The sequence below is a fragment of the Loxodonta africana genome, chromosome 17 (assembly GCF_030014295.1).
Source record: "Loxodonta africana isolate mLoxAfr1 chromosome 17, mLoxAfr1.hap2, whole genome shotgun sequence".
In the NCBI taxonomy this organism is placed as follows: Eukaryota; Metazoa; Chordata; class Mammalia; order Proboscidea; family Elephantidae; genus Loxodonta; species Loxodonta africana.
In genome coordinates this window covers 59,802,328-59,815,530 of record NC_087358.1, presented here as the reverse complement: position 1 = coordinate 59,815,530, position 13,203 = coordinate 59,802,328, and the positions used below count along the sequence as shown (strand labels likewise).

Here is a 13,203-nt window from a genome sequence, read left to right as displayed (position 1 = left end):
AAGACACCCTCCAAGTAGGAATATGGAATGGAACATGTTAGTGGGTTTGTGGTAAGTAGTAGAAATTTAGGGTTAAAAAAATCCTAAGGCTCATGCTCTTGACTAATTTTATGATCTTCAATTTTTTTTTTTCTTTTTTTTGCCCACTTCTTATACTTTAGTGAAGTTCCCCTTGAATGTGTCAGCTTTTCTCAGCTTCGGTAAGGGAAAACATCGGAAGAGGTAGGATTGTATTCTAGAGGATCATCATTTGGGGGCAAACAGACATAAAATTGAGTCTCAGTCCCAGTGTGGTCCTGCGAAATCCTTAATATTTTAACTTGCAAAGCAGGTTTTGTAAACATTAGTGCCAATATATGGAAAGCCCTTGGCATTCTAGAGATATTCACCAAATAGAGGCCTCCCCACGAAACATCTTCCTGGTTGGCATACCCCTTGCCAAATGCCTCTTGGTTTTGAATATCCAAAATTGAATGAACACAAGTATCTCTCCAAATAACATTTTTTAAGGTTTTATAAATTTTATAAAATTTCTGCAGGGGGAAATTATATTTGCACCTCTGGAACTCAACACACTCCAAAAAAAAAAACCCACGGTGGTCTAGTCGATTCCAACTCATAGCGACCCTAGAGGACAGAGTAGAACTGCCCCAGAGAGTTTCCAAGGAGCACCTGGCAGATTCGAACTCCGACCTTTGGTTGGCAGCCATAGCACTTAACCACTATGCCACCAGGGTTTCTGCAGGGGAAAATTATATTCGCACCTCTGGAACTCAACACACTACATTTTATTTATTTATCTTTCTCTTTTTTTTTAATTGTACTTCAGATGAAGGTTTACAGAACAAGCTAGTTTCTCATTAAACAGTTAGTACACATATTGTTTTATGACATTGTTTAACAACCCCACGACATGTCACCATTCTTCCTTCTCAACCTTGGGTTCCCTATTTCTAGCTTTTCTGTCCCCTCCTGCCGTCTAGTCCTTGCCCCTGGGCTGTTGTGCCCCTTTAGTTTTGTTTTGTTTTATGGGCCTGTCTAATCTTTGGCTAAGGGGTAAACCTTGTGAGTGACTTCATGACTGAGCTAAAAGATGTCCGGGGGCCATACTCTCAGGGTTTCTCCAGTCTCTATAGGGCTAGTAAGTCTGGTCTTTTTTTTTTTTTTAGTTAGAATTTTGTTCTACATGTTTCTCCGGCTCTGTCCGGGACTGTCTATTGTGATCCCTGTCACAGCAGTTGGTGGTGGTAGCCAGGCACCACCTAGCTGTACTGGACTCAGTCTGGTGGAGGTCATGGTAGATATGGTCCATTAGTCCTTTAGACTAATCTTTCCATTGTGTGTTTAGTTTTCCTTACTCTTCCTTGCTCCCTGAGGGGTAAGATCAGTGAAGTATCTTAGATGGCAGCTCGCAAGCTTTTAAGAGCCCAGACGCTACTCACCAAAGTAGAACGTAGAACATTTTCTTTATAAACAATGTTATGCCAATTGAGCTAGATGTTCCCGAGACCGTGATCCCCACAGCCCTCAGCCCAGCAATTCGGCCCCTTAGGGAGTTTGGATGTGTCTATGGTACTTCCATGACCCTGCCTTGTACAAAGTGAACACACTACATTTTAAGTGAAACAATGTGTCAATAAAGTCTTGTAAACATTGTAATTAAAAGAACATCAGGAATGTGTGTGGACATATTTGATAAAGAGAGTGGAGTGTCAACAAAGGGAATGCGCCTTTCTGATGTTGCCGGTGCTGAGAGGCCAGGAGTTACAGTGTCACTTCGTGCAAAGCAACCATTAACAACCATATTGACTATTGGAATTTTAAGCCATGTTTCCCACCACCTGTCTGACAGGCTGTAGTACTGTGGAGGCTTGTGCGTTGCTGTGACACTGGAAGCTATGCCACTGGTATTTTAAATACCACCAGGGTCACCTATGACGGACAGATTTCAGTGCAGCTTCAGACTAAGATAAACCAGGAAGAAAGTCCTGGTGATTTATTTCCAAAAATTAGCCAATGAAAACTATGGCTCACCACAGAATATCGTCCTGGACAGTGCTGGGAGATGAGCCCTCTAGGTTAGAAAGCACTCAAAATACACACTGGCCCCAGCAATGGACTGAACCATACCAAGGATTGTGAGGATGGCACAGGAAAGGCTGGGCAACATTTCCTTCTATTGTACATGGGATCACCATGGGTCTGAGCCAACTTGACAGGAACTAACAACAACAATGACAAGCATGTTTTAAGCATTTTACATCCTAACGTGATAGTTTATTACTTATATGTGTGTTTTTACTACATTTAATTACATTTAGGAAACTGACTGACAGGTATGTCTATTATACTTTTTTCCATTTAAAACGATGGTAACTCTTTCCTGGTTAGTATTTTCACAAAGACAGGAACAGACAACTGACCTTAAGTGGGAAATAGCTGAGAGACTCAGCACCGTTTCCCCTCACCCCCAGAGGATGGGGGCTGGTACATTAGCCTCAAAAGGATGTCCTAGTAGTCACCTTCTCTCCCTCTGGAGTTCTTGTGACCTCGTGACTTGTAAGGGGCAACTCATTCCTTTGGTCACCGAATACCTGTACCCACTTCTATGCTTGCGCCTCCCACCCCAACTTGTGAGGCAGAACCTACCTCTCACTCTGGAAACAAAAAGTGCCTGGCACTGGCTTCTCCAACCCCTTGGCAAGTGGGCAAGGTAAGTGACCTGGACCCTGTCACCTACAAGAAGAAGCAGGGTGCATGCACAGTCTAGTCTGCCAATGGGCAGCAGTGATAGTGGTGGCATGCAGGACTCTGTCTCCAGCCCAGCCTCCAATGCCCCGTGTTGGGGGTATCACCAGTAGGCCTGCAGCAGAGCAAATGTGTCTTCACCAGGTGGGTCTATGGCACGAGCTGAGGTGCTCTACCTGGCTATGGGTGCTCAGGGCTCCCAGATCTACCATGAGCTGCCCAATGTTCTGTTGATTAATCTCTCTTTGCTTAATCCCTCTTCTTTCTAGGTCTTGCCTTTAGCTAGGGAGATGTGAACTGTAAAGAGTTAAACGGCAATACAAGGCCACATGTGAGTTAGTGTCAGAGCCCTCAGGAAACGTGAGCAGCAACGTTCGCTGTAGCACTGTGTGTAATAGCAAAAAATTGGAGGCAACATAAACATCTATCAGCCAGAAAGTGGATATATGTTCAGATTAAGCAAACCAAAAAAAAAAAAACTTGTTGCCATCGAGTCAATTCTGACTCATAGCGACCCTATAGGAGGGAGTATAGCTGCCCCATAGGGTTTCCAAGGAGCGCCTAGTAGACTTGAACTGCCAACCTTTTGGTTAGCAGCCTGAGCTCTTAACCACTATGCCACCAGTGTTTCCAGTTTAAGCAAAGATATACATATATATTCAGTTTAATATATAATTAGTTGCTTGCAACTGTGGACACTGACTGACAAGAAGATCTTGTATTTTCTTGGCTAAACAGGGGATTCCTTTATGCCATTTTACCTCCAGTTCTGCCTCATCTGGGGAGATTAACTATCCAGTGTCATTGGCCAATGGCCACCATGGACAGAAGCCTCTTCCAGTGGTCACAGTCTGAGGATATCCCTCAAGAATGACACTGCCTGGTCGCCATTTCCCCTTTTCAGGTCCCAAGAAATTGGCCACCTTTCTAGCTATCATGACCAACATGTTCTCACGTGTGTGTGTGCCTGCTTTCCACTTTACCTGGATTCTGCAAAAAGCCAGCCATAGTTTCCTAGTGCTGCTGTAACAGAAATACCACACATAGACGGCTTTAAAGAAGAGAAAGTATTTTCCTACAGTTCGCAAGGCTAGAAGCCCAAATTCAGGGCACTGGCTCACTCTCTCTCTGTTGGCTCTGGGCGAAGATCCTTGTCTCTTTCACCTTCTATAGCCCCAGCATTCCTTGGTTTTTTTGGCAATCTTCATGTGGCATCTACCTTCCCCCTTTTATGTTTGTTACTGTTTCTACTCTGCTGTTTTTATAACTCAGAAGTGATTAGATTTAGAACACACCCTACATTGACATTGCCTCATTAACATAGCAAAGAAAACCCTATTCCCAAACAGGATTACATCTACAGGTATCTTGTTGCCGCCATATCAGTTCTGACACATAACAATCCTATAGGACAGAGTAGAACTGCCCCATTGACTCAATGGCAATGGGTTTACTCTTTACAGAGCAGACTGCTTCATCTTTCTCCCATGGATCGACTGGTAAGTTCGAACCACCAACTTTTCACTTAGCAGCCAAGCACTTTAACCACTGTGCCACCATAGGGGTTAGGATTCCAATACATATTTTGGGGGAACATAATTCAATCCATAACACTCACTTTCTCCAGGGACACCTTGGAGCCTGAAGTTTTCTAGCTACTTTGAGGCTGAGGAGATAATGGAGATAAAGGAAAAGAAGTGGTACAATGTTGAAAATCTTCCCAAAGGATCAAGTCATTTTGTCTCTTATCTCATTAACTCTGGTTTGCTGTTCTCTGCCATCACCCTGGGCTGGCACAGGACAATTCAGATCCCACTCCCCAGTAGTCTCCTCAGCCACCTTTGGCACAGAAACCCAAAGTGACAAAAAGGACAGGCCCACATTGAATCCCTAACCATGACACTGACAAATGCCAAAACCATGTGTTAGAGCCACCCCCTCACCAACATTGTGGGTCTTTTCCTTCATGTATATCTGTGGCTGAAAAGACTGACGCCTTCCCAGAAGCCTCCCCACACTAATTACATGTATGGTCTGCTGAGAGAGACTGCCTTGGGGGCTAGGAGGCAGCGAGTGCCAGACAGCAAGAGACTCTGTACTTACCTTGCTCCCATGAGTTAAGATTTTCAGACCTCTGTACTTACCTTGCTCCCATGAGTTAAGATTTTCAGACCAGCATTCTCATCTTTTCCAAAGAGCTGTTTTGTCACATGCCTGACCCTGTTGATGAACCACAACTTCCTCTGAGATGAGGAAGAGCATAGATTTTGTAATCTGGCTGGGAAAATTTATGTCTAGCAAGGGCACGAGTAGTTCACATGAGGCCAGAACCATGCCAATGAAATGTTGCCAAGTAGAAACCCCAGGTTCTACTTGGCACAGCTCATCTCAGCCAATAAGCAAGAGACTGAGGTAGGAGAGTAGAAAGGTACCTTTATTTCATTGTGCAAGGAAAAGAGGAGTCAGGGCTGTTGCCACCAAGACTGCTCAGCAAGGGCCAAGAGGAAGGTTACTTTCAAGGCGGTCACAAGTAGGAAGTTCATACAAGTTACATCAGCAACATTCTTAATCATACTACACAGGTGCAATGGGGTTTGCATATATCTTCATGCACCGCATGTTCAGAAATTGGTGGTTAAACTCCACCCAGAGGCAGGGAAGTTACTACGTATGAAGTATTTAATGAGCTAAAAGGTTACCCTGAATGTCAGCATGGCACCTGAGCTAGTTTCTGCCAATTTCCTCTAGTTTTGGGCAGCAGTTAAGGAGAGGGGAAGCAGGATTTTAATATAAAGTTACCAGGCATGCTAAACAAGCTGCTTTAGGGAGTGGAATTTTCCAAAGCCTGGGGACCTCTGTCTTATCAGGGCTACTGATGCCACTTCTAGGGAGCCATCCATATCAACTGTTGATGTCATCACCCACTGGGTCATCAGCTCTACTGGATGTTGTTGCTTTGTTAATTGCCATCAAGTTGGCTCCAGCTCATGGCGACCTTGTATATAACAAAAAAAAACACTGCCTGGTCCTGTGCCATCTTTTTGATAGTTGGCATGTTTGAGTCTATTGTTGTGGCTATCGTGTCAATTCATCTCATTGAGGGCTTCCCTTGTTTCTGCTGACCCTCTACCAAACATGATGTGTTTTTCTAGCAACTGGTCTTTCCTGATGACATGTCCAAACCAAGTGAGTCAATAAGGGTTCTCTTTTGTTCCCTTCAGTTCTTCTCTTTCAACCTTCAAATAAAGCATTCCTTAGGAAAAAAAAAAAAAAAAAATTTTTTTTTTTAGAAGTACATAATTCTCTTGGGACTCACAAAGAAGAAGAGTAAGGAGTTGTGATCACTGGAATCTAGACCAACAAAAGGATGTCTTGGGTTGCCCTTTAAGAACTGACTTCTCCAAACAAGATTTGTGTGGTTGTGTTCACCATCTCCTGGGTCATGGATCTGCTTGTCTTGGTGAGGCTGGTCTATTCCAAAGCTGTGACCTCTTCCCACCCGTGGGGCTGCTCTAAGGAGGCTGAACAGAGGGAGTTGGAGCAAGATGGAGTCACCCACGAGGCCTGATTTTCTCATTCCTCAGAAGCCAGAACACCACCACCCAATCCAGGCTGTGGGAAACGATCGCTCAAGGCTAACTTAGCCATCTTCCCACCACGTCCTTTCCCGAGGTTGGGGGTGAGGGTGAATGGCCCTAAAATGCTCTAGCCTCACTGATTCTGACTCCAGAAAAATGATCTTCCATGTCCCTTTCCCAACCACAAGCCATGGCATTCGAGAGCTGGAAGGCATTAAAGGCTGGTCTCAGCCCCTCATTTTACAGACTGACCCTACCCCAGACCTGACTCAAAGGTCAAGCAAAGACTCATTCTGGAATGTGGTATGAAGAACACATTTGGGATTCATATATGGGGCTCCTTGGCCCAGCCTGAAACCCATCAAGTGGCATAAAGGAGAAAAATAACTGGAAATCTCCCCAAAGCTGACCCTGCAATTCTTCTGAATTCTCCCAGCATGAATCTAGCCAAGTGGCAAGAATGGATGGGAAACAGACCCATAAGTCTATTGGTCTTGGAGTCCTGCTCTGAGGCTCACATCCCTGAGAGACACCTAAGCACCCCAATCTCCTCGGAGTTGCTCAAGCCCTGACGTCCATCAAGTGGGGTTCTCAAAAGTAGTCAGTTTCTAAGGAAAATCTGAACCTCGTCTGAACCATCTGGTGGGTCTCTGACAACATCTTTTTCAGCTTCCCTGCTATTGAGAAAACACTAAGTCTCTGTTTCTCTCCACTTTAGAAATAGCTAAAGCTCATTCTTTACCCCTAATTCCTACCTCTCTTTGACCTCCAGGCTTGCCTCTTCTACAAGGAGCAGACACTAGGCCAAACTAGGGCCCCCATAGTTGGTTTGTGGGAAATGCCAGGTGAGCTGGGTCAGGTTGTATCCTGGGGGAGGATAGCACAGGAGCCACCACCCTCCATGGAGCCAGGAGGGAACATGCACAGATCGTCTATGGTAAGGGAGGTTGTGGTAGGCAGAATAATAGCCCCCCAAAGATGCCCCTAGCCTAACCTCTAGAACCTATGAATATGTTAGCTTACACGGTAAAAAGAACTTTGCAAAAGTGATTAAATTAAGTATCTTAAAATTGAGAGATTATCCTGGACTATCCGGGTGGGCCCAATGTAATCACAAGCATCCGTATAAAAGGAGGCAGGAGGGTCAGACTCAATAGTAGGAGATGTAGCAACAGAAGCAAGAGGTTGGTGAGATGTGAGGAAGGAGCCACTAGCAAAGGAATGCAGGCAGCCTCTAGAGGCTGAAAAAGACAAGGAAACAAATTCTCCCCAAGAGCCCCAGAAGGGAATGCAGCCCTGTCGATACCTTGACTTTAGACTCTGAACTCCGGAACTGTAAGAGAAAAAATGTGTGTGTGTTTAAGCCATTAAGTTTGTGATCATTTGTTACAGAAGCAATAGGAAACTAAAACAGAGTTCTAGTGCAAGGATTCACAGGGCCAGGAGGGAAAACTGAGAGCAGCCCCATCGGGTGCAGTCCTTCCAGGTCACAGGTCTTCTGGCCCTGGTGATTCCATTAGGACAGCAAGTAACAAAAAAAACCAATTCAACTGCTTACACACAGAATAAATCCAAAGGCATGGTAGCTCCAAGTTTGGTTGGTTTGGTGGCTCAGTGATGTCACCAAGGACCCTGGTTCCTTTCTGCCAGTCTAACTGCTTGCTCAGTTGCAAGATGGCTGCCCAAGTTCTAGGTGACACATCAAGAAGCCATCTCACCTTTGAGTCTCAGGAGTGAGGAAAGGTTTCCCAGGACCCCCTTGCCCCAGAACTTCCTCTCTCTATCTCATTGGCCAGAATTGTACCACATGCCCATGCTTAAACCAATCCTGGCAGGCAGTATGGCAGCATCATGACTGGCTTACACCAAGTAAGACCTACCCTCAGAGGCCAGCCTCCTGAAGCATTTGGTTGGTGAACAGAGGATAGCACCAGAACAAAATCAGAGCTATGTTAGTGCCTTATTTATTCAGTGCTTCTGTAATTTGTGGCTTTAACCAACAGAAATTCATTTTCTCACAGTTTAGGAAGCTAAAAGTCTGAATTCAGGGTGCCAGCTCTAAGGGAAGTCTTTCTGTCTCTGCTGGCTCTGGGGAAAAGTCCTTATCTCTTTTCAGCTTCTGTTTTTTGGTTCCTTGGAGATCTCGTGTGGAGTGGCATCTATCTTCCCCCATCTCTGCTTGCTTGTTTCATTGCTTGCTCAAGCTGCTCTTTTTATATCTCAAAAGAGGCTGACTTAAGACACACCCTGCACTAATACTGCCTCATTAACATAACAAAGAAAACCCATCCCCAAATGGAAATATAACCACAGGTATGAAAAAAACCCAAAAAAACCTGTCGCTGTTGAGTCAATTCCGACTCATAGTGAGCACAGGTATGGGGTTAGGATTTACAATACATATTGTGGGGGGACACAATTCAGTCCATAACAGTTAGCAAGAAAGAAGAGGGTAATCCATGTTGGGTGAGCATCCAGTAGTGTCTGCTCCATTGGCATATCGATTGGGCTTCACAGAGACCAAAAAGTGTCTCACCCTATTGTTCCAGAAAGCTCTGGAGCTTACATGGTCTGCTTTCTCAATGTTCACCTCGATTTTATCCTTTACGTCAGGAAGGATATGATGGTTGACTTGTTTCAATCACCATGGAGTATACCATGGGAGTAGTGGTCCTGCCAAGATACCTTGGTACCTGAGCTCATTCTCACTGTTACCTGGACCTATAGTGATCGAATCAACTGGGTCTCACTAGCTTACTCCACAGACAGCCACAACAGGTAAGTTGAGGTTACTTTCCTCAAAAAGCAGCTCAACTTCAAGCTTCATGGATTTCTCTGTTGGCTAGTCCCCCTACCCTCCAGACGCATGTAGTCTGCTCTCTCAGCCTGCAGGGTCTGCAGCTGCCTACACCTGCTCATGGGTAACCGAGTCCCGGGGTCCCTCTCCATCTGGTCACACTGTGGGCCCTTTCCCCTGCTGCCACTGCTCACCTCACAAAAGTCATCATGGCAGCTGTCCCCAGCAGAGAGGACTCTTTTACTCACCTCTCTGTCCTCTACCTTACACTCCCTGTCCTATCCATGAAGTGGCAGAGGGAGAAATGCAGAAAAAAGAAGGTGGAGATGAGAGAATAAAAAAGGAAAATGAACTAAATGTCATGTGGAATTCAGGATCAGATCCTGGAATAGAAAAGGGACAGAGTGGAAAAGCTGATGCAATTTGAATGAAGTCTGTAGATAATTCATAGTATTGTAGCAGTGTTAATTTCTTAGTTGTAAAGTATGTACCATGGTTATGTAAAATGTTATTAACTTTAGGGGACGTTTCTTGTTGTTGTTAGGTGTTGTCGAGTCGGTTCCAACTCATAGAAACCCTAATGTACAACAGAATGAAACACTGCCCAGTCCTGTGCCATCTGCACAATTGTTGTTATGCTTGAGCCCATAGGGGAAGCTGGGTGAAGAGTATATGGGAACTCTCTGTGCTATCTTTGCAACTTTCCTGTAAACTTAAAATTATTACAAAATGAAAAGCTTATTTAAAAAGGAAGGAAAATAAAGTAGCGTCAGGCCCTGCCAGGTTTCGACTCCTTGCTCCGGTCCGTCATTGCTCCCCTGGTTGGGGTCCCTTGAGAACACTCTGGCCCAGGCCCACCCTGAGACCAGTCCTAGGAAGAGAAAGAAGGAATTTAGAGAGATTTAAAACCCAACTGTTTCTTCAATATCTAGTTCCTGTGGATGATAATAAGTACTGGGGTGGGAGAGAATAACCACGAGACATCAGTGGGGTTAAACCGGTTTCCTAATGGCAAGACTTCACAAAACCACTCATAGGATCGATGTTTTGTAAGTCTCCAAGAAGGGGCTATATCATGAGGCATTTCCCAAAAATGATTTAACAAGGTATCTTTCTTACTCATGTCACCTTGCAGAACTAGTTCGCTCCACCCCCACAGGAAGCCAGGCCCTAGCTTGGTTCCCAGGTACTCTGGGTCAGGTTCATTTTGCTCCTCTTCCAATCCCACCTTGAGGCCCATAGGCGTGTTCTCCAGACCCAAGCCACACCCTGCATCTCAGTTTGAGAACAGGGTCTTCATCTTGCTGAATAGCAAGCAACCTGCCTAGAGCCCAGTGCCTCCATTACTATAATTAAAATCTTACAAAACCTGTTGCCTTGGAGTCGATTCCAACTCATGGTGACCCCATGTGTGTCAGAGTAGGACTATGCTCCATAGGGTTTTCAATAGCTGATTTTTCAGAAGTGGATCACCAGGCCTTTCTTCCAAGGCACCTCTGGGTGGACTCAAACCTCCAACCTTTCAGCTAGTGGCTGAGCACATTAACCTTTTGCACCACCCAGGGATTCCATTATTATTACAATTACCTCATTGAAATCATAAAACCAAATTATGTGAGGCAGGAAATAGTCTTCCTTTTTGATGAGGAAACTGAGGCACAGAGAGATTAAGTCGTAGATTGCCCAAGATCACACAGCTGAGGCTGTGCCCTTAGCCACCCTACTCTACTCTCCTATCCATGCTCCTCCAATTCCCATCAGCCCTTTATCTGCTTCCGGACATGTTACCCTGCCTGGGTATTTGTGCACTTCACCTGGAGTCACTGTCCTGCCTTTACTTGCTCTGGCACAGTCAGGACTCCCTGCGCCTTTGAAGTTTTACTGACTCCTGCTGCTCCCTGCCTCTGTCCCCCTCTTTCCACACCCCTGGCCAGTTTGTACCACTGGCCAGATTTGCTGGCCCCAGTAGAGGCTGCCCCACCCCAAGTGTCCCAGCTGCACCAGACTGGCCGCCCCTGTTGCAGTTAACCTGCTCCCCCTAAACCTTGGGTGACAACGAGAAGTAGGACAAAAGGGAAGACGAGGAAGAACAAGAGAGGAGGGGCAGACAGAAGGGCAGGTTTAGTGCCAGGGACCTGTGATAGACACAGGAGGGCAGGAAACAATGCCAAGAACCACATGGATTACAGCCCAGAGTCCCAGGGAGGCCAGCTCCATGTCCAGCCCACTGTCCTGGCCTCAGTGCACCGACCCCTCTGCTCTGGCCACTGGGGACTATCACAGCAGAGAATCTTTTACTACTCCTGTCCACTGAGCCTTCCTTATCACCTGCTCTCCTTCAAGTGGCCCAGATGTTAGCTACCAAAAACAATGAGTTATGTCAGAACTCCGTCTTACAGATTTTAAAGCCATGGGGTTTGTGGGTGGGGAGCCAGAGTGGCACTATATAATCCAATGGACCAATTGCTTAGCCAGTGGCCTGGTCTCTTCAAACTCTCGAAATGCTTGTGTTTACTTTGAAAAGGGAGGTCCCACGCAAAGGTCCTGACCTTTCTATGCTATTTACTTTGCATTGCATTAAAATTGTGGCATTTTCTCTCTCCGTTTTGCAGCCCATCCCAGAACAGTAAACACCTCAGTAAAGATCAGCAGCTTTGGGAGAATCATCAGAGGGAATTTCGATATTCAGAAGTTATAATTACTTGTTTTTGAGGAATCTCTTTTCAAGTATAATTCAAGTATAAGTTGTAACACATTTAATGTTGAAATAAATGCTTAATGAATAAACAAATGAAAAGTCTGGCATAACTAGACAATTGGAAGAAGGATTTAAAAAAAAAACAAAACACTTCCTTATTTCTTAAATGTTAAACTCCAGGATTGCCACAAGTTTGGGGTGGCTGTTCAGGTTTCTGTGAATAAAAACTGCATGAATGAAATTACTTCCAATGTGGCTGACCTCACAGCATCCAGGGAGACAAGGTCAGAGTCCTCGGGATGAGTTTTTCTTGAATGGCAGTTGCTTAGGGCTTGTCTTAACAAAAGGAGGCATTCCTGCTGACCTCCAAAGTAGTTGCCGTCAAGTCTGACTCATGGTGGCCCTGTGTGTGTCAGAATAGAACTGTGCTCCATATGATTTTCACTGACTGATTTTTCAGAAGTAGATCATCAGGCCTTTCTTCCAAGGCACCTCTGGGTGGACTCAAACCTCCAACCTTCCAGTTAGCCAGTGAGCATGTTGCCACATTGTATTATTTAAAACATCCAGTTTTTGACAAAAATTATGAGACATACAAAGAGGAAAAAAAAACACAACAATAAAAACTGTTCTTGAAGCAGGCAAATATATAGATACCAAAGTATATGAGTGGTTACCAGAGCTGGAGGGAGTGCTGAGTTTCCGTTTATGGTGAGGGAAAAATCACATTGGTGAAGGGCAGGGTTGCACCGTTGGTAAATGTAATTGCTGTCAGTAAGTTGTACCTTTATAAAAAGTTGAACTAGCAAATGTTGTGTGATAGAGCATAGAGGGTAGAGGGAGCATGTGGAGGTTTATTCTGTTTGTCTCATTTTCTCAATGAAATATGGAGCAAGGTCATCAGAGAGAGTGAGAAGGGAGAAGAGGGATGGAGGGAAGAGGCAGAAGTGGGAAATGTAGTCTGGTTGCCAGGCAAACCAAAGGCCCACTGGAGGTTACTGGTAATGGGGGTTAAGGCGAAAGCAGCCAGCATGGCTATGTGCACTTTTCCAGCCATTTTAGTGGCACAGAAGCAGGTATAAAGTAGATACAGACTTAAAAGAAATACAATTTGAAGTAAGATGCCATTTTTTTAATTGTGGTAAAAATATATATAGAACACATTTGTCAATTCAACATTTTTTACATGTACAATTAAGTGACATTGATTACATTAACTGTGTTGTACAACCATTGCCTTACGCATTGCCAAAGTTTTCATTACCATTAACAGATACCCACTGCTTCCTAAACAATGACGCCCCCTCTTCCCTTTCCTCCCATCCCCGGTGTCTTAGTTATCTACTGCTGCTATAACAGAACTATCATAAGTGAATGGCTTT

At 44.8% G+C, this 13,203-nt stretch overlaps 1 long non-coding RNA gene across 1 annotated transcript; it reads right to left on the bottom strand.

Annotated features, from left to right (window-relative positions):
- Positions 1 to 1,148: 1,148 nt before the first annotated feature.
- On the bottom strand, positions 1,149 to 12,433 carry LOC135227983 (uncharacterized). The gene is made up of 2 exons (XR_010318189.1): positions 4,922 to 12,433; positions 1,149 to 4,880 (listed from the first exon to the last, which is right to left on the bottom strand). It is a non-coding gene; the product is annotated as an uncharacterized LOC135227983 (long non-coding RNA).
- Positions 12,434 to 13,203: the final 770 nt, after the last annotated feature.